The 20,388-nt window shown below is 41.5% G+C and overlaps 1 protein-coding gene across 1 annotated transcript in view; it reads left to right on the forward strand.

Annotated features, from left to right (window-relative positions):
* LOC100619697 (zinc finger protein 420-like) overlaps positions 1-20,388 on the forward strand; it is a 380,349-nt gene that overhangs the window by 301,627 nt on the left and 58,334 nt on the right. The gene's annotated exons all lie outside the window — the stretch shown is intronic.

Genomic DNA, 20,388 nt, shown 5'->3' on the forward strand with positions numbered 1-20,388 from the left:
TGGATAATAAAATCCTTTTACTGAAAGTGACATGGTCAGACCTGCTGTGGGTGGTCTCCAGTTCTGGGGAGAAGAGCTGATGACTTCTCAGGGATGGCAGGGACCTGGGTATAGATATATTCCCCAAATGGGAGGCTCCCAAATGGGTGTAATGATCTGGTCCCAGTTGTCCGGGTCAGTGCAAGCCTGTGGAAGAGCGCTGGGAGTTGTCAGATCATTTCCATCCAAGGAGTCCTTCAGATCCTTTCCCTAATGAGGAGGTCCCTGCTGGGCTCCCTCTGAGCTGCCGGTCCAGGAAAGGGCTCAGGAAGGCGAGAGCCAGGAGTGACGAGGGGACCAGCTTGAGTGGAGGACGGGGAAGGTGGGCTGTGAGCCTGTCAGTAAGGGGCGAGAGCGGAGGGATCCGCGTCTTCTTTTGCCTCTCTCTGCCTCCCTACCACGGGGCAGGCTGGGATGCCTGACCTGCAGAGGAAGGCTGGAGGACCCCCAGCGCTCCCCCGGGTTCGGGGGCTGCTCTGACTTTGGGACCACGAAGAAAGCCGTTGCTTCTCTGAGCTGAAGGGCTCCAACCTCGGGGGAGGCTTTCATTCAAGGCTGCAACAGCACTGCGGGAGGGAACTGATCCTTTTGCTGTCAGTCGTCACGTCTGGCTCCATCTTGCTCATGGTGACAGTGTCGTCTGTCCCAGACTCAGGGCCACCGGAGCAGGGGGGGACCCCAGACTGCAGCGTGGAAGCGTCCTCGATCTGGGGCTTGGGCGGTTGCCCCAGTGGCTGCTGCTATGATGCTCAACACTTCCTAATGTCCTGATGGGCTCTGCAGCTCTTGATGGCTGTTTCTCCAGAGGTGCAGACAGGCAGGTTGGAGACTGAGTCAGCAGAATAGCTCCAGAGGACCCGTAGAGGGAAAAGAAGAACCTGAGAGAAATAGCTGGGATGAAGAAGCAGGTCCTCCAGTGTGTTCTCTGACTTTGGAACCAGAAAAGCAAGTGTGCTGAGGAGGAGGCCAACCCTGACTGCCAGAAGATGGCTGCTGACATGGGCTTTGTTGGCTTTGGGGATCCTGTACTGAAATGCAAAGAGGCCTGATGATAGTCAATGATCTATGACGCTTGTACTCAATTCTTCTGTTTATGTCTATTGCTTCAGTCTTCCTACCTTTTGCTTCTACACTGTGGACTGCCTCAGGGACTGAACCATCTCACCTGCACCCCACCCTTCCATTGGGAGAGGCAGTGGTCAAGGCAGGCCCTTCCAATTTCTGGTTGCTTCTAGGACCCAAGTGTTTCCCGAAGCCATCCCCCCATGAGCCCTGGAGGGTGCCCACAGGAACCCGCCTCTCCCTTTCTCTCCTTGACCATCAGGGACATCTCTGTGCCCCATTTTCAGCCTAGAAGAAGTTACAGAAGATAGACTGCCTCTCTGATCTTTTATCCCTTAGATAGTAAAAGGGGGGAGATGGAATAGGGGTTCAGGGGGCCCTGGAGACCCCAAGTCACTGGAAAGAGTATCTGAGGAACTCAGGAATGCAGTGTGGCCAGGAACAAACCACCCTGATAACCACTAATAAATGGATGAAGATGGCATGCATGTTCCATGTTCTTTTTTATTTTAATATGTAAAAAAAACTGGCCCTTTTTAATTTTTATTCATTTTTTTAACAAAATTGTTTAATTAATTATTTAATTTGGGAGATTTTCCCATGGTTATATAATTCATGTTCTTTTCCTCCCCTCTTGCCTCCCCTTTCCCAGAGCCAACAAGAAATTCCACTGGGTTTTACATGTATCATTGTTCAAACCCCATTTCCATATTAATATTTGCAATAAAGTGATCATTTAAGAGTCTACATGCCAATCATATCTCTATTGAACCATGTCATGAAGCAGTTGTTTTTCTTCTGTGTTTCTGCTCCCACAGTTCTTCCTCTGAATGTGGAGGGCATCTTTCTCATAAGTCCCTCAGAATTGTCCTGGATCATTGCATTGCTACTAGCAGAGAAGCCCATTATGTTTGATTGTGCAATAATGTATCAGTCTCTGTGTACAATGTTTTCCTGGATCTGCTCCTTTTGCTCTGCATCAATTCCTGGAGTTCACATGGAGTTCACAATTTCCAGTTCACATGTAATTCCTCCAGTTCATTATTCCTTTCATTATAATAGTATTCCATCAGCATCAGATACCAACGTTTGTTCAGCCATTCCTCAATCGATGGACACCCCTTCATTTTCCAAATTTTGCCACCACAAAGAGCACAGCTATAAATATTTTTGTGCAAGATTTTTTCCTCATTAGTTCTTTGGTACAAACCCAGCAGTGCTATGGCTGGATCAAAGGGCAGACAGTCTTTTATCTCCCTTTGGGCATAGTTCCAAATTGCCTTCCAGAATGGCTGGATCAATGCACAACTCCACCAGCAATGCATTAATATCCCAATTTTGCCACATCCCCTCCAATATTTATTACTTTCCTTTACTATCATATTGGCCTATCCGATAGGTGTGAGGTGGTACCTCAGAATTGTTTTGATTTGCATTTATCTAATTATGAGAGATTTAGAAGAGTTTTTCATGTGCTTATTAATAGTTTTTATTTCTTTATCTGAAAACTGTCTATTCATGTCCTTTGCCCATTTATCAATTCTGGAATGGTTTGATTTTTTTGTACAATTGACTTAGCTACTTATATTCTCTATCTCTTGCTAGGTCTTAAATGCTTTTCTTTCCTATAGATCTGACAGACATACTATTCTATGTTCACATAATTTACTTATAGTTTCCTTTTTTATATTCAAGTCATTCACCCATTCTGAGTTTATCTTGTTCTCGAGTGTGAAATGTTCATCTAAATCTAATCTCTACCATACTGTTTTCCAATTTTCCAAGCATTTTTTTGTCAAATAATGGATTTTGGTCCCAAAAGCTGGGATCTTTGAGTTTATCTTACACTATCTTGCTGAGGTCATTAACCTCAAGTCTATCCCATTGATCCTTTTGGAGAAATCCTTTTGGAGGATCTCTGATGAGGATTGCTTGGGAGCTCTCTCTGGTGAAGTCAGCTGAGATGGAACTGGCCTGGTGTTACTAGAATCCTTGTTTAGTCAGACCTTGTGGTGAGTATTAAAAAACAGACTGATTTCTCTTTTAAGACTCGGGTCTAGGCCATATTGGCTTGAGGCCCTTCATACTTATTCCTTTCTTACTCTCTCTCTCTTTCTTTGATTACTCATTGTATTGTTAATTAAAATCTCTATAAAACCCAATTGACTTGGGTATTTGAATAATTGGGAATATTTCCCTAGCAACCACCTTATATTTGATTTTAAAACCCAAGACACTGTAGTGAAACATATTTCTGCGGTCAAATTTACTCACCCTCTCTTATATCTATCACAATTTATATCTTCCACTATTTTAATCACTACAGTTTAAGACCTCAACCATTTTAAATCTCATATATGCCATGTCACATGCTCATTAACTCCCTCCCATTCCCCATTCCTTGATTCTGCAATAAAAGATTGGGAACACATGTATCTCTCTCTCTCTCTCTCTCTCTCTCTCTCTCTCTCTCTCTCTCTCTCTCTCTCTCTCTCTCTCTCTCTCTCTCTCTCTCTCTCCACCATCATAGGAGCATGCACTCTGAAGCCCATGTTGTTCAACTCTTTGTCTCTGAGTCTTTCTTCCTTCTTTGTGTTTTCTCTCCCTCTCTATCCCCTTCACCCATTTTCCCTCAGTTTCTAACTTTCCTTCTCAGGTATCCACCCAGAAATATATTAATTTGTGACTGCAGGCAGTTACATTTTCCCAATATTAAACCATCCTTGCATTACTGGTATAAATCCCACCTGTTCATAGTGTATAATCCTTGTGATAACTTGCTGGACTCTTTTTGGTAGTATTCTACTTAAAATTTTTACATCTATATTTATTAAGGAGATTGATCTGGAGTTTTCTTTCTGGTCTGCCTGGCTTTGGAATCAGTACCATATTTGTGTCACAAAAGAAATTTAGTAAAACTCCTTTTTTGCTTAATTTGATCAAATATTTTGTATCTATTGGGATTGATTGTTCTTTAAATGTTTGATAGAATTCACTTGTGAATCCATGTGGCCCTAGTGATTTTTCTTAGGGAGTTTTTTGATGGATCGTTCAATTTCATTTTCTGAGATGGGATTATTTAAGTATTTTATTTCCTTTTCTGCTAATCTAGGCAATTTATATTTTTTGTAAATATCTATCCATATCCCCTAGATTGCATATAATTGGGCAAAATAGTTCTTAATAATTACCTTAATTTCTTCTTCATTAGAGGTAAGGTCACCCTTTTCATCTTTGATACTGTTAATTGGATTTCCTCCTTTCTTTCTTTTTTGTTAGATTAACCCAGTACTTTATTTTATTTGTTTTTTTTTCAAAGTATCAGCTCCTAGTCTTATTTATTTATTCAATAATTAGAAAGGCAAAATAATAAATACAACCTTTTCAGTTCATAATGCAATAAAAATTATAATTAGTAAGGCTTGTACATAGAAAGGCAAATCAAAAATTAATTGGAAATTAAATAATATTATTCTCCAAAACTGGTTATTTTTAAAGAACAAATCACAGAAACAATCATTTCATTGAAGAGAATGACAATAAGGAGACATCCTTTCAAAATCTATGGGGTGCAGCCAAAGCAGTCCGGGGGGGGGGGGGGGGGGGGCGGATTTCTATACCTGAGCGCATATGTCAACAAATCAGAGAGGAAAGAAGTCAATGAATTGGGCATGCTAATTAAAAAAATAGAAAGAGAACAAATTAAAAATCCCCAGATAAAAACCAAATTAGAAATCCTAAAAATCAAAGGAAAAATTAATAAAATTGAAAGTAAATGGACTACCTCTTAATTAGCTATCACCAATTAGAAATGTCTTGGGATCATAAAAGAGGGGCTAAATAACAAGCTTCTAAAATGTTATTTATTAAAATGCCTGAACCAGATCAGGTCATCTCTGGTCAAGAGAAAGCCATTGAGATCTATAACACATGATTGTTTGTGATGCTGGCCTAGCCAATAATCATGACATAATCATTAAACTTATTATCCAAAAGTCAGTTCCTTGACATAATTTAAATCATAATACTCATCTCTAAAATTAAGTTTCAATAAGAATTTATTAAGTACCTCTTGGGTCTTAGGGAAACAGTATTTATAGCCCATTGCAATAATAATAGGTCACATGGACATAACTTTAAAGGTATTAAAAGAGCTTATATACATATGGTATCTCTTTCAATACTCATGACAACTTTTTGAGGGAGGTGCTATTATTTACAGATAAAGAATTTGAGGTTCAGAGAGTAGTGATGTGCCCAGAATCACAGGACTTATGAGTATTAGAGGTTATTCTGAACTCTAAGTTAATTTCTCTATCTATCATGTTAATAATCCTGCCATTCTTTCCTGACCCCAAGGGGGGAAGAATCCCCAAGGAGGGGGCCTTCATTCAGAGTCTGTCCTCACCTGAAAGCATGATCATGGAAATAGGAAGCAACATCAGTGTCACACAACCAGTTGTAAGAATGAAATGTGTCCCAGATGCTCTGCTCTGGTCCCTGATGATGGCCCTGCAACCTAGCTGTGTAATAGGGACTCTAGGACTCTTTGATTCTTTTAGTTTCAAGTGAAATGGGGTGTTCAGGGAGGACTAGCACCTCTGGAGTGAGGGCTTGCTGAGCCCCTTTCAAGGTTACATTCCTGCCTGGGTGTCTTCCTGTCATGTAACTCTAACCTGTGGCTCCAAGAAGCTGTAGCAGGGCCAGCAGCACCTCCTGGTAAAATTGACTTGGCTGATGGACTCAATCACATTGAGAGTAATGGCTGGCATAAGGACTAAACTTACAGTAATTTAGGGAGCATCTATGCCAGGCATGGGAAGACTCCCCTGGTGGAATGGGTAGATAAGAACCATTTGTTCCAAGGAACATGAAGCTGGCTGAAGCAGGCTCTGTGGAGTACTTAGAACTTGGTCAGACATAGAGGATGCCAAGGTCTTGCATGGCATCTTAGGCCATCCCAGGCATCTTGACTCCTGTCTTGTCTCTGGAATTCAGTGACTCTAGAAGAGAGAGTGAGGCTGATGACTTTAGACTTGAATCCAATTCACAAGCAAGTTAAGACATCACCCCTTGATGTTGGTTCTTTTAAAAAATGAGGGACCAATAACAAGAACAACCCATTTAAATAGATGTCAGGCTCCAAATAGGTTCCTCAAGCTTCTGTCGACTTTCTTCCTTGAAAGGTTTCACCTCACCTCCTTTCCAGCTGAAAGAGATGTAATTAGGCTTCAAGTAGTATAAGTAGGTGTGTGACTGTTTCTGGAAAGGATGTAGTATGGGGTTCTCCAGCTCTATGAGAGCTACTCTTTCCAGTCATTGTTGAGAGGGGATTGGTCTAGACCAGTGTTCTCCAGAGTGGGCACCAATAAGCTGGCTTCCCCCATCAGGAGTTGCACAGGTGCTTCTGGGAAATTCATATCCCCAGCAATGAAATATCCCCCACTTTGCCTCAGACTACCTGCTGTCTTTGGGACCAGCACAGTGATTAAAACCGCAGGACACAATGACTCTGCTTGCTGTTCCTGCCAACCTCAGCTCCTGGCAGCTCTAAGAAGGGCAGAACACCCAAGGACATTGGGCAGGAGCAGCTGGGCTCCAAGCAAGGTGGAAGAATCTGTGTTTCAGGTGGATTGACCAGACAGACTAGCTGAAATATACTGAATATTTATCCTGAAATGCACAGAAATCAAGCAACCTGGGCTGGGTTGGGACACAATCCTGTGACTTCTTGCCTCTCCCAAAGGATCCAAGCAATTTCTGGAAATTAGTGTAATCTAAAGGTGGAAACACTAGCTATTTTTGATCCACATTCCCTAAACTAGCAGAGAAAATTCTTCACTCCTTGTCTCCTATTTCTCAGAGGCCACCCAAGACCAACTGCTTTAGGGTAGATGCTCTGAACTGTTCTCCCATTCAGGCAAACAGCAGGAATAACACCACCCCTCTTGGCAAGGAACAGATTTGCATCTCATTTCTGCAGGGCTCCTTGTATCCCTGGGGCAGGGTTTTGAGGGCAGAATAATGGCAGCTACCATTTGGGGGCTCCTTGAAGTCAGTGACAAACATTTCATGTGTCCTTTCTCATGGGATGCTCAGAAGGACCTTGTTAAGGATCCTCTCCTGGACCAGCCAGTCAGTACAGACTATAGGAAGAATTTCAGAGGGGTCAGGCCAGCCCCTTCCCAGGAGCCCTTCCAGGCTTTTCCCTTAGTGAACCCTGAGGAGCTTCCTGAGCAGCCCCCAGGAAGGGGCAGAGAGGAAGGAAGGGACCAGCTTCAGGGAGGTGTGTGAGAGGAGATGCTGAGGCTGCTTGAGAGAGGCTGCAGGGAAGGTTCCATCTCTTCTTCTCTCTTTGCGCCCCCCCCCCCCAATAGCTTGTCAGAGGAGACAGTCTGGGCTCCGGGGCCCCCAGCCCCAGCCCTCCTTGGGCTCCCTGATGACTCTGAGTCAGATGCTGTGCAGGAAGCAGCTGCCCTGAGCTGAAGGACTCAACAGTCTGGGGAGGTTTTTGTTCACCCCCATCACTATGGAAGAAGAAATAACCTCCTGACAGTAGTAATGTCCAACATCTTCAGCCTCAACACTGCTGATTGTGAGAGTATAATCTGTCCCAGACCCACTGCCACTGAAGTGGGCAGGGACCCCAGACTCCAGCTCATCAGCAGCATAGATAAGAAGTTTGGGAGGTTTTCCTGGAGGCTGCTGGTACCAGGCTAACCAGCTGTCAATGTTCACACTGGCCCTGCAGTCACCTAATGGTGACTTTCTCTCTCAGGGAGGCTGGAGTCTGGGTCATCACAATGGCTGTCCTGGACTCTTGGATGGAAGAAAGAAAATAAGAAAAAATACAGTGAATTCCACAATGAGTTTCCCTCCATTCAGATTGCATGTACTGTTCTGAGTCTGACTTGTCTTTCCCATCTCTGCCTATCTCCCTCATTTGTTTCATAATTTTGGAATCTCCTGGAAATCTCCTACCAGTGTTAGCCTGTAGCTGGTCTTACCCTGAGCCAGGAAGCAGAGGAGCTGGGATGGGGACATCATTGTGTCCTCTGTAGAGCCGCAGGCACAGAGCTCTGAGCCCAGAATTAAACAGATAGGAATGGAGAGATATTCAGATCTATGGATATGCTTGTGTAATGTTTCAGGGTCATCAATATGCAAATAAATACCCCCCTCCATTTCCCACCCTTCCATGCCAGAAGTCACAGGAAGTCCAGAGCATTTATTGTGTTTGCTGAAGGCTGAGATAAATTCTTTCTAGTTCTGTCTCTTTCACAGCTACCTGAGAGACCAGAGGGAATGACATGGAAGGTGGTTGATTTTGCTCATAAAAAGAAGATATTTCTCTGTCTTCTTAGGAGAGACTAGATCAGCCTGGATTTAGAACAAAGAATCACCCTAGGGGAGAGAGAGAGAGAGAGAGAGAGAGAGAGAGAGAGAGAGAGAGAGAGAGAGAGAGAGAGAGAGAGAGAGAGAGAGAGAGAGAGAGAGATTCAGGGGCTACAAGCAGCAAATGTAGCCATTAGAAAGGAGAAATGATCTAAATTTGGAATTATTTTGAGAAGAATGAGAAGACATACTTCAAATGCAGCTGAAAGAACAGACTTAGGTTAGGAAAGGGAGGACTTCCCCACTTGGGGAAGGCAGGAAGTCAATCTTTTTCCCACAGGAAAATGGACTTGGCCAGCTAGACAGACTCCACTATGGTCCTATGATTTCCATACATGCAATATTCTCTACTTTTAATTGTCCCTGACTCTCATTTAATTCAATTCAACTTCAGAGAGTCCCAGGTCTATGAGAAGATACATCATGGATGTAAGCAGATTCTCATATTACCTTTAATGACTTTTTGGTGAAACGTTTGTAGAATCCATGATGAAAGACACATATGATCAGCAAAAGAGATGAGATGAACAGGAAGCCAAGGAAAAATCCTGAATGGAAATCCAAGTGTTTTTCCTGTCTAAATCTTCAGGAATAGAAACAATCAGGGAAAGATCTGCATAGTGTTATTACAGATTCTGTCTCTGTGTAGAATTTCTGGAAAATTATGGATGTGAACTGTAATGGAAGAGAAAACTTGTAGAGTTTTTATACGGTATTGGGACTGGTGATAACATTGATTTTTTTCTGGTTTGAACTTGTCCCATTTTCTCCTAGATTTCTCTAGGTCTCCCAAGGATGTCCCTGGCTCCTCCTGCCATATCCTTGTCTTTGAAGAAGAAGAGGACCCCTTCATCTTGGCCAAAGCTGACTGCCCATCGACACCTTCACTCCCACAATATCTGATCACCTCTAAGGCATGTCTTTAGTGTTTCTTCAAACTTTCCTTTCCTCATAGCCCCATGGACTCTTGTGAATCAGCTGATACTGGGCTCTTTACTAGCTCTCACTCTGACTCCCCCCTATATCTAATCTTGTGCCAAGGTAGATTTCAGCTTTAGAACCTCTCCTGCATCTTCCTCCTTCTCTCCTCTGATGCTGCCATAATCTCATAACAATCCTGAGTGAGTCTTGCTATTATTATATTTCTTTGACAGATGAGGAAACCAAGACTCAGAAAGATTAAGTGATTTGCCCAGGGTCACACAGCTAGAGAATGAATGTTTGAGTTTAGATTTTGTAAAAATGGATCTTTTGTGTTGTAATTATAGTAAATGGTTTAGTTGACTGGATAAGGTATTCTACCGGGGAGGGATTAGGTGGATTGTGGGAGCAGGAACAGGATGTGAGGGAAGAGTTATGTTAGACAAGGAATGGCACCTTCTTCTCTCTCACTCAAGTGATAGCAGGCTGCTAGTTATCACTCTGATTCCCAAAAGGAAATTGCTAGGGTGGATTGGATGGCAAGCTCCCCTGTCAGCTACCCTTACTGATGATTTCAGTGCCTTCCCCTCAGACAGGATTTAAGGGCAAGCCCCAGTCTGGGGACTTGTCTCTGAAGGAAAGACCTCAGGCACCCTTTGTGAGACCAGTCCCTAGTTTTGAGGTAACTCTTCCAAATATTATTGAGAGATTGACACGAGGGGTTCAATTTTGGGGTTAGGTGAACTGGATGAGGGGAGCGGGAGTAGGTAGCCCTGACCAATATCCTATGCGGTCCGTAATCTGATGGGCCTGTAACAGTGCCCAACAGACATCTCCTCCCTTTCCCAGCTAAATATCCCATTTCTATAACTTAATAACCTGTTTGTCTTAAAGAAAATATGTAGGAAATAATTCAGGGAGGCAGGGAGGGTTAGAGAAGCTGCACCCTCTTTTTGAGAGTCCAATGAGCTCCCCCTTAGGGGTCTGAGATGTCTTTCTTCAGGTTGAGGGAAGTAATGGTTGTATAGTTGATGGGAGATCAGCAGTAAGCTTGGAGAAAGAAGCAGGGTCCTCTTGGGTGATCCTCCAGCACCTCCATACTTGTCATGACAGCTTCAGGTCCCAAGTCAGAAGACCCAGAAGTTCCTCAGAGTCCCTTCAAAACCCTTTGTCTTCCCAGAAGTCTCTGCTCCTCAAATACTACTCAGCTTCTCTCAATCCTCATCTCAGAATTCCAGATCTCCCTGCCCCCCATCCTTACAATTAGAAGTCAGATTTTCCTGACCCCTAGTCCATTGCTCTCCGGACTTAAAATCCAGGTAACTCTCAGTTAAGTACAAACTCCCCACTTTAACTTTTAGTTATGTTAAATTGGAAAGTAGAGAGCCATTGCTTGCCTGTTCAATGCCTATAATATAGTCATGCGTCCTAATTAATAAGATAATTGTGTCATTTTAGACCTCAGTGGGTGTCCATTAGTAAATTATTGCCATTCTAGGAACTGAGCTCTGCAGGTTCTGTGGAAGGACACAACTCCTGGCACTTTAGGGAAGATTACAGAGGATGCTGGTTTCTAACCTGGAACCAATGAACCCAATTAGACAACTTACTGTCTCCTCTACCTTTCTAAGTTGAAACAATGGCCCCAGAGTCATGAGTTTTTACAGTGGCTCATCTCCATCCAGTAAGCACAAAAGGAAAGAAGAAAGAAACAGCCTGTTCAGAGCATAAACTCTGGGGGAGCACTGGCAGGGATCTTCTTTGAGAGCTTCTAAGCTGCTGATTGTGATGCTGAGATCTATCCATGGTCCCCTGCCACCAGCCCAGGACAGGCTACAGAGAGGAAGCTGAGAACTTTAACAGACTTGGAGACCCTCCATCCTTGAGAGCTTTGATCCCATTGTAGAGAGTCTGAGCAGTGTCAGCAGTGTGGAGAGGAGGAAGAAATAGCCTGACTCAAGTACAATGGCAAATGCAAGCCAGGCTGAATCCAAGGCAATCCAGAGAAAGATTTAGGCTGACCCCGAGGGCTTCTGCTGGGGTTTCCGTCACAAGGGATGGACTTGGTCCTAAGTTAGGGGCTGCAGCAGCTAAACCCTGATCCTGCACTGCAGGGGCCAGTCAGCAGCCAACCAGCAGGTGGGAGTAGAGGACAAGCTGGACCCTGAGAACCAAAGGAGGGTATATAGTTCATCTTGTACCCAGTTAGTCAGACTGGGTTGGGTAGCCTTAGGGAGGGGAGGGGTGGACCTGCCCTGTCCTGCTCCTCCCACCTCTTCACAGCCACCTCAGTGTGGCCAGTAGCCACAAGTGAATTCTATCAAACATTCAAAGAATAATAAACAGTATATATCTAAAACCATCAGCAAGTATCATCTGCAATGGGGACAAATTAGAAGCATTCCCATTAAGATCAGGAATGAAACAAGGATGCTTATGATCACCTCTTTTATTCAATATTGTACTAGAAATGTTAGCAGTAGCAATTAGAGAAGAAAAAGAAATTGAAGGGATGAAAGTAGGCAATGAGGAGTCTAAATAATAACTCTTTACAGATGATATGATATTATATTTAAAGAACCCCAGAAAATCATCTAAAAGGCTAGTGGAAATAACTAACAACTTTAGTAAAGTTGCAAGGTACAAGATGAAGCCACATAAATCATCAGCATTTTTATATATTTCCAACAAAACTCAGCAGCAGGAATTAGAAAGAGAAACTCCACTTAAAATCACTCCAGACAATATAAAATACTTAGGAATCTAACTGCCAGAATAAACACAAGAATTATATGAACATAACTATAAAACCCTTCACATGATTAAAACTAGGTCTAAACATTTGGAAAAACATTAACTGCTCCTCAGTAGGATCAGCTAGTATAATAAAAAATGGTACTCCTACCCAAATTAATGTACTTATTGAGTACCATAGTAGTAGTCTCTCAGTAACCGAGGATGGCAATTGTCTTTTGTGCGTTTTCATCTATGATAGATGAGTGTGCACAAAGACACTTGTGTGTGAAGGAGATTTAAGTGGAAAAGTCGATGCACCCACTCTCTCTGTGTTGGAAGCCTGGATCCAGTGGCACAAAAAATCGTTACACCTGGAGACTTCCTCAGCTGCATTGGATGGCCATGTTGTCTTTTGTGCTCCAACACGCCCTAAGCACTCCACAGTGCTTTGCTGCGTCGCCATCTCAGCTGTTAAACCTTCTTATTGGTTTCTTCCGCCTGTTCCACCGAAGCAGTCTTTACATGCTGGGTGAGCAAGGCCCTGGTTCACCAGGGGTCTACAACCCGATGGCTACTCTCACAAGGTTTAGGTGTCCTGTCGAAGCCGTTGCCCGGGGTGTGGCCGCTGCTGCATACTAGCAGCTACTAGGAGCCACAAGTGAGAGCTGGGTGTCAGGTGGAGGTCAGAGGCTGGAGAGCTGCCCTAGAAGGGTATGACAAGCCCTCCATACCAGAGATATATCTAGTAGCTAACTAACAAAAACTTTTTCATAAAATTAAAAGAAATTATAACAAAGTTCATCTAGAAGAACAAAAGATCAAGAATATCCAGGGAAATAATGAATAAAAATGAGAAGGAATGTGGTTTACAGTACCAGATCCCAGACTGAACTATAAAGCAGTGATCATCAAAACAATATGGTACTGGTGAAGAAACAGAAAGGAGAATCAGTAGAACAGACTCAGGGTAAGTGACCTTAGTAAGACAGTCTATGATAAGCCCAAAGATCCCAGCTTTTGGGACAAAAATCCACTATTTGACAAAAACTGCTGGGAAAATTGGAAAACAGTATGGGAGAGATTAGGTTTGGATCAATATCTCACACTCTACACAAAGATAAACTCAGAATGGGTGAATGACTTGAATATAAAGATGGAAACTATAAGTAAATTAGGCTAACATAGAATAGTATACTTGTCAGATCTTTGGGAAAGGAAAGATTTTAAGACCAAGTAAGAGTTAGAAAAAATTACAAAATGCAAAATAAATAATTTTGATTACATTAAATTTAAAAAGTTTTATACAAACAAAACCAATACAATCAAAATTAGAAGGGAAGCAACAAATTGGGAAACAATCTTCACAACAAAAACCTCTGACAAAGGTCTAATCACTCAAATTTATCAAATAATCACTCAAAAACTAAATCAATTGTACAAAAAATCAAGCCATTCCCCAATTGATAAACGGGGAAGGGACATGAATAGGCAATTTTCAGTTAAAGAAATAAAAACTATTAATAAGCACATGAAAAATGTTCTAAATCTCTTATAATCAGAGAAATGCAAATCAAAACAACTCTGAGCTATCACCTCACACCTAGAAGATTAGCTAACATGATAGCAAAGGGAAGTAATGGGCTAATTGGAACATTAATGCATTGCTGGTGGAGTTGTGAATTGATCCAACCTTTCTAGAGGGAAATTTGGAACTATGCCCAAGGGGTACTAAAAGACTGTCTGTCCTTTGATCCAGCCATAGTACTGCTGGGTTTGTACCCCAAAGAGCTAATAAGGAAAAAAAGATTTATACAAGAATATTCATAGCCACACTGTTTGTGGTGGCAAAAAACTGGAAAATGAGAGTGTCCATCAATTGGGGAATGACTGAACAAATTGTGGTATACGATGGTGATGGAATACTATTGTGCTTACAGGAATAATGAACTGGAGGAATTCCATGGGAACTGGAACAACCTCCAAGAAGTGAAACAGAGTGAAAGGAACAGAACCAGGAGAACAATGTATACAGAAACTGATACACGGTGGTAAAATAAAATGTACTGGACTTCTCTACTAGTAGCAATGCAGTGATCCAGAACTATTTAGAGGGACTTATGAAAAAGAACACTATCCACATCCAGAGAAAGAACTGTGGGAGTAGAAACACAGAAGGAAAACAACTGCTTAATCACATGGATCGATGGGGCTATGACTGGGAAAGTAGACTCTAAAATATCACCCTAATGCAAATATTAATAATATGGAAATAGGTCTTGATCAATGACACATGTTAAACCCTGTGGAATTACTTGTCAAATATGAAAAGCGGGGGGGTAGGGGAGGAAGAACATGGGTCTTGTAACCATCAAAAAATATTCTAAATCATCTAATTAAATAAAATTTTCAAAAAAGAAAAGAAAAAAAGGTAAGAAAGAGAAATAAGAACACTTTGGGAAGGGTATGGGGGAGATGGAAAAGAAGGTAGGAGAACATGAATTATCTCAAGTAATGAAGGTATACAAGTAGTCATCTCTGAAAGAAATAAAAAGTCATCTGGGTCATGATTCTAACTAAAAAACTGACTTCTTTCATGGGTAAATACTCCCTAGAAATAGGTCTTTACAGGGCTTACTTCAATGATACTGCTCCAGGTTCCTAACCCCATTTGTACTGTTGGTCTAGGATTCTTCCCCTGACTACTTCCCAAGGTTACAGGGTCTTCCTTCCCTCATCTACTCTGAACATGTTCCTTCTTCTGCCTTTAAAGCCTGGGTTTTCTCTCTTCTGAAACTAAATTTAATTCAGCTTATTTCTGTTTGCTAATGGCCTATTTTGCTGTGTCCATCCAGGCATTCATGCCTCCATTTAGTTGATTATTGTTTCAAAACCAGCAATGATTTAGTTTCCACAGAAAAGAGAGGTTTCTCTTATTTGTAGCCACAGGGAGAAGATGCCTATTAGAGCCTTTCCAGGGGACCCTCCAAGAAGGCTTGGCAGACATGGAAAGACAGATCCTCCCAACCATGAGGTCACACCTTCCCTCACATGTACTACTTAGCTAGTCTGGCCAACATGTCCTACCTGGCACTAACTCTTACAGGTGATATGTGGCCTCAGAGGTCTCAAACCTTAAGGTGTAGAAGGGAAAGAATGATCTCCCCATCCCACTTCCTCTCCATGCTTTGCCTTCTCTTCTTGGACCACAATCCCCATTCCCTTCCTCCATCATCTTGGACTTGGCCCCTCAGTCCCCCAGCTCTGACAGGTGAGCTCTGGCTATGTCTTTCCAGAACAGAAGCCACCACATTACTTACTGGCCATTTTCATGATGTGTCACTGGGCAATTTCCTTTGTCTTCTCCCAGTACTCTTACACTTAAAAATGTGTGGAAAAAAAATTGACTGATTCATCCATGATTTAGCCATAGTTTGTTATGATCTATCTTTTATTTAATTCCCATCAGTTTTTCACAGTTTAATGTGGTTGCATAAGTGATTATTCAATGTAACCAGTATAAAAGATAACCTAATAAAGAAACTTTAATCAACTTACATCATGTCTTTTTAGGACTGTATCCTCTGCATGTAATCCTGTTAGATATTATAAAAGGGAAATCTTTGTTCTCTTTGAGTTTACACTTGTGAAAGCGAATCCTTTATTCTCTTTGCCTAGTTGGAGTTAACACTTTATTTAACACTAATTTAAGTACCTCCCTAGATTGTGAAGACAGGATTAACTCTCCTTTGCCTACCTTTTGATTGAATCAACACAAGCTTGAGCTAGGTGGAGGAGCTCACAAACCACTTAGTGAACCACATGGTTTGGCTAAAATATAAGAAGATTATAAAAATAGTGGTGGTTGCCAATTCAAAGTATTATTGCTCAAAGTCGAAATGACCTTTAGTCACTTTTATTTACAAAAGAGGTGGAAAGAGTGAAAGCAGAGAAATACAAAAGGGTAGAGAAAACATTAGCCTGTAACTAAATATTGCTCTGGTGCTCCTCAGCCAGGACTTGTTGACCTTCAACTGGAATTAAACTCTCTCCAAAAGACAGGAAGGGAAAGCTTGTTATTCACTCATCCAAGTTTCCTCCAAGAGGCAGGTCAACACAATGACTTGAGTTAAAGGTGATTCTTGTGGCCGACTTTCTTCCTTGAGTTGACCTTCTTCTTGAAGCTGACTTCCCTCTTGAAGTCCAATTCCTTGAAGCCAACTTCCTTCTTGGAGTCAACTTTTTTAGCCCCAGATTCAGGTTCTTTTATAGTGACTTCTTGTCTTCCAAAATACCCACTATTATAATATATATTATAAGCATAGATTTAATAGAAAGCAAAAATTCCAGTTATTGATTCAGTGTATAGGAATCAGTGGTCAATAATCATATTGTGAGTAAAATAACATGGAAAAACTCTTCAAATGCCTCACAAATACCTTTGCCAAGGCAGGTTGTGCCCAAGCCTTCAGTGAGATCCAGAATATGTCCAGATTTATGACATCTCAGTTGGCTACAGAGTGACCTTGACTGTTACCAATATGTGGAGCAGAGAGGATATAATTAGCCACAAAATGAGAAGATTACACTTTCTTGAAGAAGGAAATGTTCTAAAAATGAGACACAAGTTGACTTCCCTGAGATGAGACATTCAGTTGACCCCCACCCCATTCTGGAAGAGTTTGAGTAATCAGACTTCTGTGTACACTATGTACAGATGTCCTTTCCTTAGCTCTGGGTCCCTCCTGCAATTTGGAACCACCAAACTGACCATCAGGTTTGAGTCCTGTCCATTGCCCTCATCCTTGTTTAGCCCTTTAGACAAGACCCTTTTACCAGGTTGTAGCCTGCTGGACATGCTACACCTTCTTGGAGCCATTGGCCAGAGTCAGTGGACAAGTAGACACCAAGGACAAAACCAGACCTGAAAAGGGTTCAAAGCAAGCCCTCACAACATAGATGCCAGTCCTCCCTGAACACCCCATTTAAATTGATTAAAAAAAAAACAGAGATAGATCCACTGGGTTCTTGCCTATTAAACAGTTGGGTGTCATTCAGGGCCCAATCTTGGGGGTTAGTCTGGGGCAGATTTCACACTCACAACAGATTGTATGAAAGCCGAGGATGCTTCATATTATCAGGATCAGACCCTTCAGCTGAACACAGACTCTGGATAAAAGCTCTCTTTGGGATTCTTCATCTTTCTGGGTCAGGGAACAACTGCTTCCTCCATGGTGACCAGGAATCACTTGGTCAATAGTTCTGGGCCCAGAGTCAAACTTAATTCATGTTTGTCCATGGTATTTGCTACCACATGAGTCACTTCGAAATCTGGCTGAGTTATTGAATGAGGCTTCATCTCATCTCTGAGAAACCCTCAGGATATTCCAGAATCCTTCAAGGCTAGGCTGATTCTTTCATTTAATGTCAGAGATTCTCAGTGCTAAGTCAGTTGTCTTAGCTCATAGCTCCTAATAATTCCTACCTGGTACCTAGATTGACAACTAGGAAGTACTGTATCCACTTTTAAAGGAAGAAAATGTTCCCTCTTTTTGCAATTTAATATCACTACAAATTCTTCTCACAGCAATTTATGAAGGTTACCAGCAGGCTCACCCATTCCTAAAAAGGCATGAATAGTTTACTTAGGCCAGAGCGAATGGAAAAGGTTAGGTACATTCCAAGTCCTTCTCCCTAAATCCCTTGACATTTTTTGTCTCATAACATACAATATGTCCTGATCACCTTCTTCCAACTGATGGTCCTTGAAATATTTGAACAGGGCTGTCATGTTTGCCCTGAGTCTTCTCTTCCTTAAAGACTAAGTATCTATTATGCTCAAAGGAATAATGAACTGGAGGAACTCCATGTGAACTGGAAAGACATCTGGGAATTGATGCAGAGCGAAAGAAGCAGAACCGGGAGAACATTGTACACAGAGATGGATACACTGTGGTACAATTGGATATAGTGGACATTTCCAATAACAGCAATGCAGTGATCCAGGACAATTCTGAGAGACTTATGAAAAAGAACACTATCCACATCCAGAGAAAGAACTGTGGGAGTAGAAACACAGAAGAAAAACAATTGCCTGATCACATGGGTCAATGGGGATATGACTGGGGATGTAGACTCTAAACAATCACTCTGGTGCAAATATCAATAATATGGAAATGGGTCTTGATCAATGACACATGTCAAACCCAGTGGAATTGTTCATCAGCTAAGGGAGGGGGTGAGGGGCGGTAAAGGAAAGAACATGAATCTTGTAACCACGGAAAAAATATTCTTAATTAATTAATATTTTCCAAAACTTGAAAAAAAAAGACTAAGTATCCCTAAATGCATTAAATGAATCACAAAAAGCATGGACTACCCCAATACAGTCACTCTCCCTAGACATGCTCTTGTTTCTCAACATCCTTCTTCAAGCAGGAAGCCTACAACTGAACAGAATATTCCAGATGAGATCTGACAAAGAGAGAGCTCAGAAAGATGGCCAGCTCCAGATGCCATAATAAACTGATGCCACATAATGAGATTCGGTCCATTAATTCAGTCTTTTTCAAACATGTCTCATCCTGGCTTCCTCATGCTGAACTTGGAAGTTCATATTTTGTACCCAGGTATAAGCCTTCACATTTTTCCCTTTTATAGAAATAGAAATGATCCAGATACTAAGGCAGTGCCCCTCTGCTAGGGAAATGCTAAACCAATTATAATATATGAATGGAAAGGAATGTGATTTGGCATAAAACATGATGAAATGGATAGTTTAAGAACAACTTGGGAAGACTTGTTTGAATTGATTCAGAAAGATGGCAGCAAAGCCAGGAGAATCATTAATACAACCGAATTTTCTAATACTGGCATTTTGAAGAAAGATCACTTTAAAAGACTTGAGTACTCATTCATCATTTCAAAGGCCAAGTACTATTCCAGAAGATGATGATGGAGTTTCTTATGCAATTACTTATTGAGAAAACTGTTGGATTCAAAGTAGAGAAGGAGGAATACTTTCCTGGGTAGAGCCAACCTAAAAATTGTTTTTCCTGATGATGCAAATTTGTCAAAAGAACTTTTCTATCCTTTTCCCCAATAATGGAAGTGTGAAGTGAAAAGCATAGAAATAGGGAAAGAAAATAAAAAAGAAAATAAATTAATGGCATCACTGAGACAGAGAACAGAAGGAAGATGAAAAAGAAGACACAAACAACAGAGTTTTTGAAAGGTACAGGTTAAATTTTTTACATGAATAAAATGAGAAACAAACTACACATGATAGAAATCTGCATCTTAATGGGCAATTCTATTTTTCCATTGAATTTCATATGTGGAAAATCTCATTTTATTTGGCATTTTCCTGATACTATTGATTCAACTTTTCATCCATTTATAGGTTTAAAAAAACTGGCAGCAGCTTCTTGAATAAGGAATTAGATGAAAATATATGAATGGAATATATTCTATGTCTATTTTCCACAAATATACTATTAAAACTGAATTTGATGAGATTTACTTTATGTGTAAAAAAACCTGATTATCAAAATTGGTGTATTTAAAACCCTAAAACCATTCCAATAAAGACAAAAAAAATTTTCTTTTGAAAAAAAATATTATGTGTAGAAAATTTTGGAAAATTGTATCTGATTACAATGATGATCAGATCGTATAGAAATGAAGGTATAAACAGATAGGTTAGTTTTACCAAAGAGGAAGGGTCTTTTAACCTCCAAGGTTGGTAGAGGAGAGGAGATGGGAGATTTTGGGACCTCACAGAACACGTTTGGATATGCAGAAAATAGTGATCTCATCAGTCCCAAAGAGGAAAGAAGAATGAAAATCCTCCAAGGTCTCCATCCTGTGCCATTTCTATCCATGACCTTCCAAAAATACCACACAGAAGATCAATGCAGCACACTGAGGACCTTCCTCTGATTCCTCAAGTTTCTAGAGGCTACGAATGTAATGTCCTGACTCTCTGTCCAGGAACATCCGTTCTTCCCTGATGACAGCTTAAATTCTGATGAGTTCGATATGAACCTCATAATGTAATGACAAACCTCTAAGTAGCCATCACTGCTTCCATCCATGATCTTCCATCTTTCCATTGCCTGTGGGTCCCCTGCAGTTGAACTGAATCAAACAAGGGAGGGAGGAGACCCAAGTACGAGGATGGTAGGGAAGTCACAGGCACTGAATGCAGAGATCAGCCTGGGGGAGGGTTGGTCCAGT

Source organism: Monodelphis domestica, chromosome 1, assembly GCF_027887165.1.
Source record: "Monodelphis domestica isolate mMonDom1 chromosome 1, mMonDom1.pri, whole genome shotgun sequence".
NCBI classification, from domain to species: Eukaryota; Metazoa; Chordata; class Mammalia; order Didelphimorphia; family Didelphidae; genus Monodelphis; species Monodelphis domestica.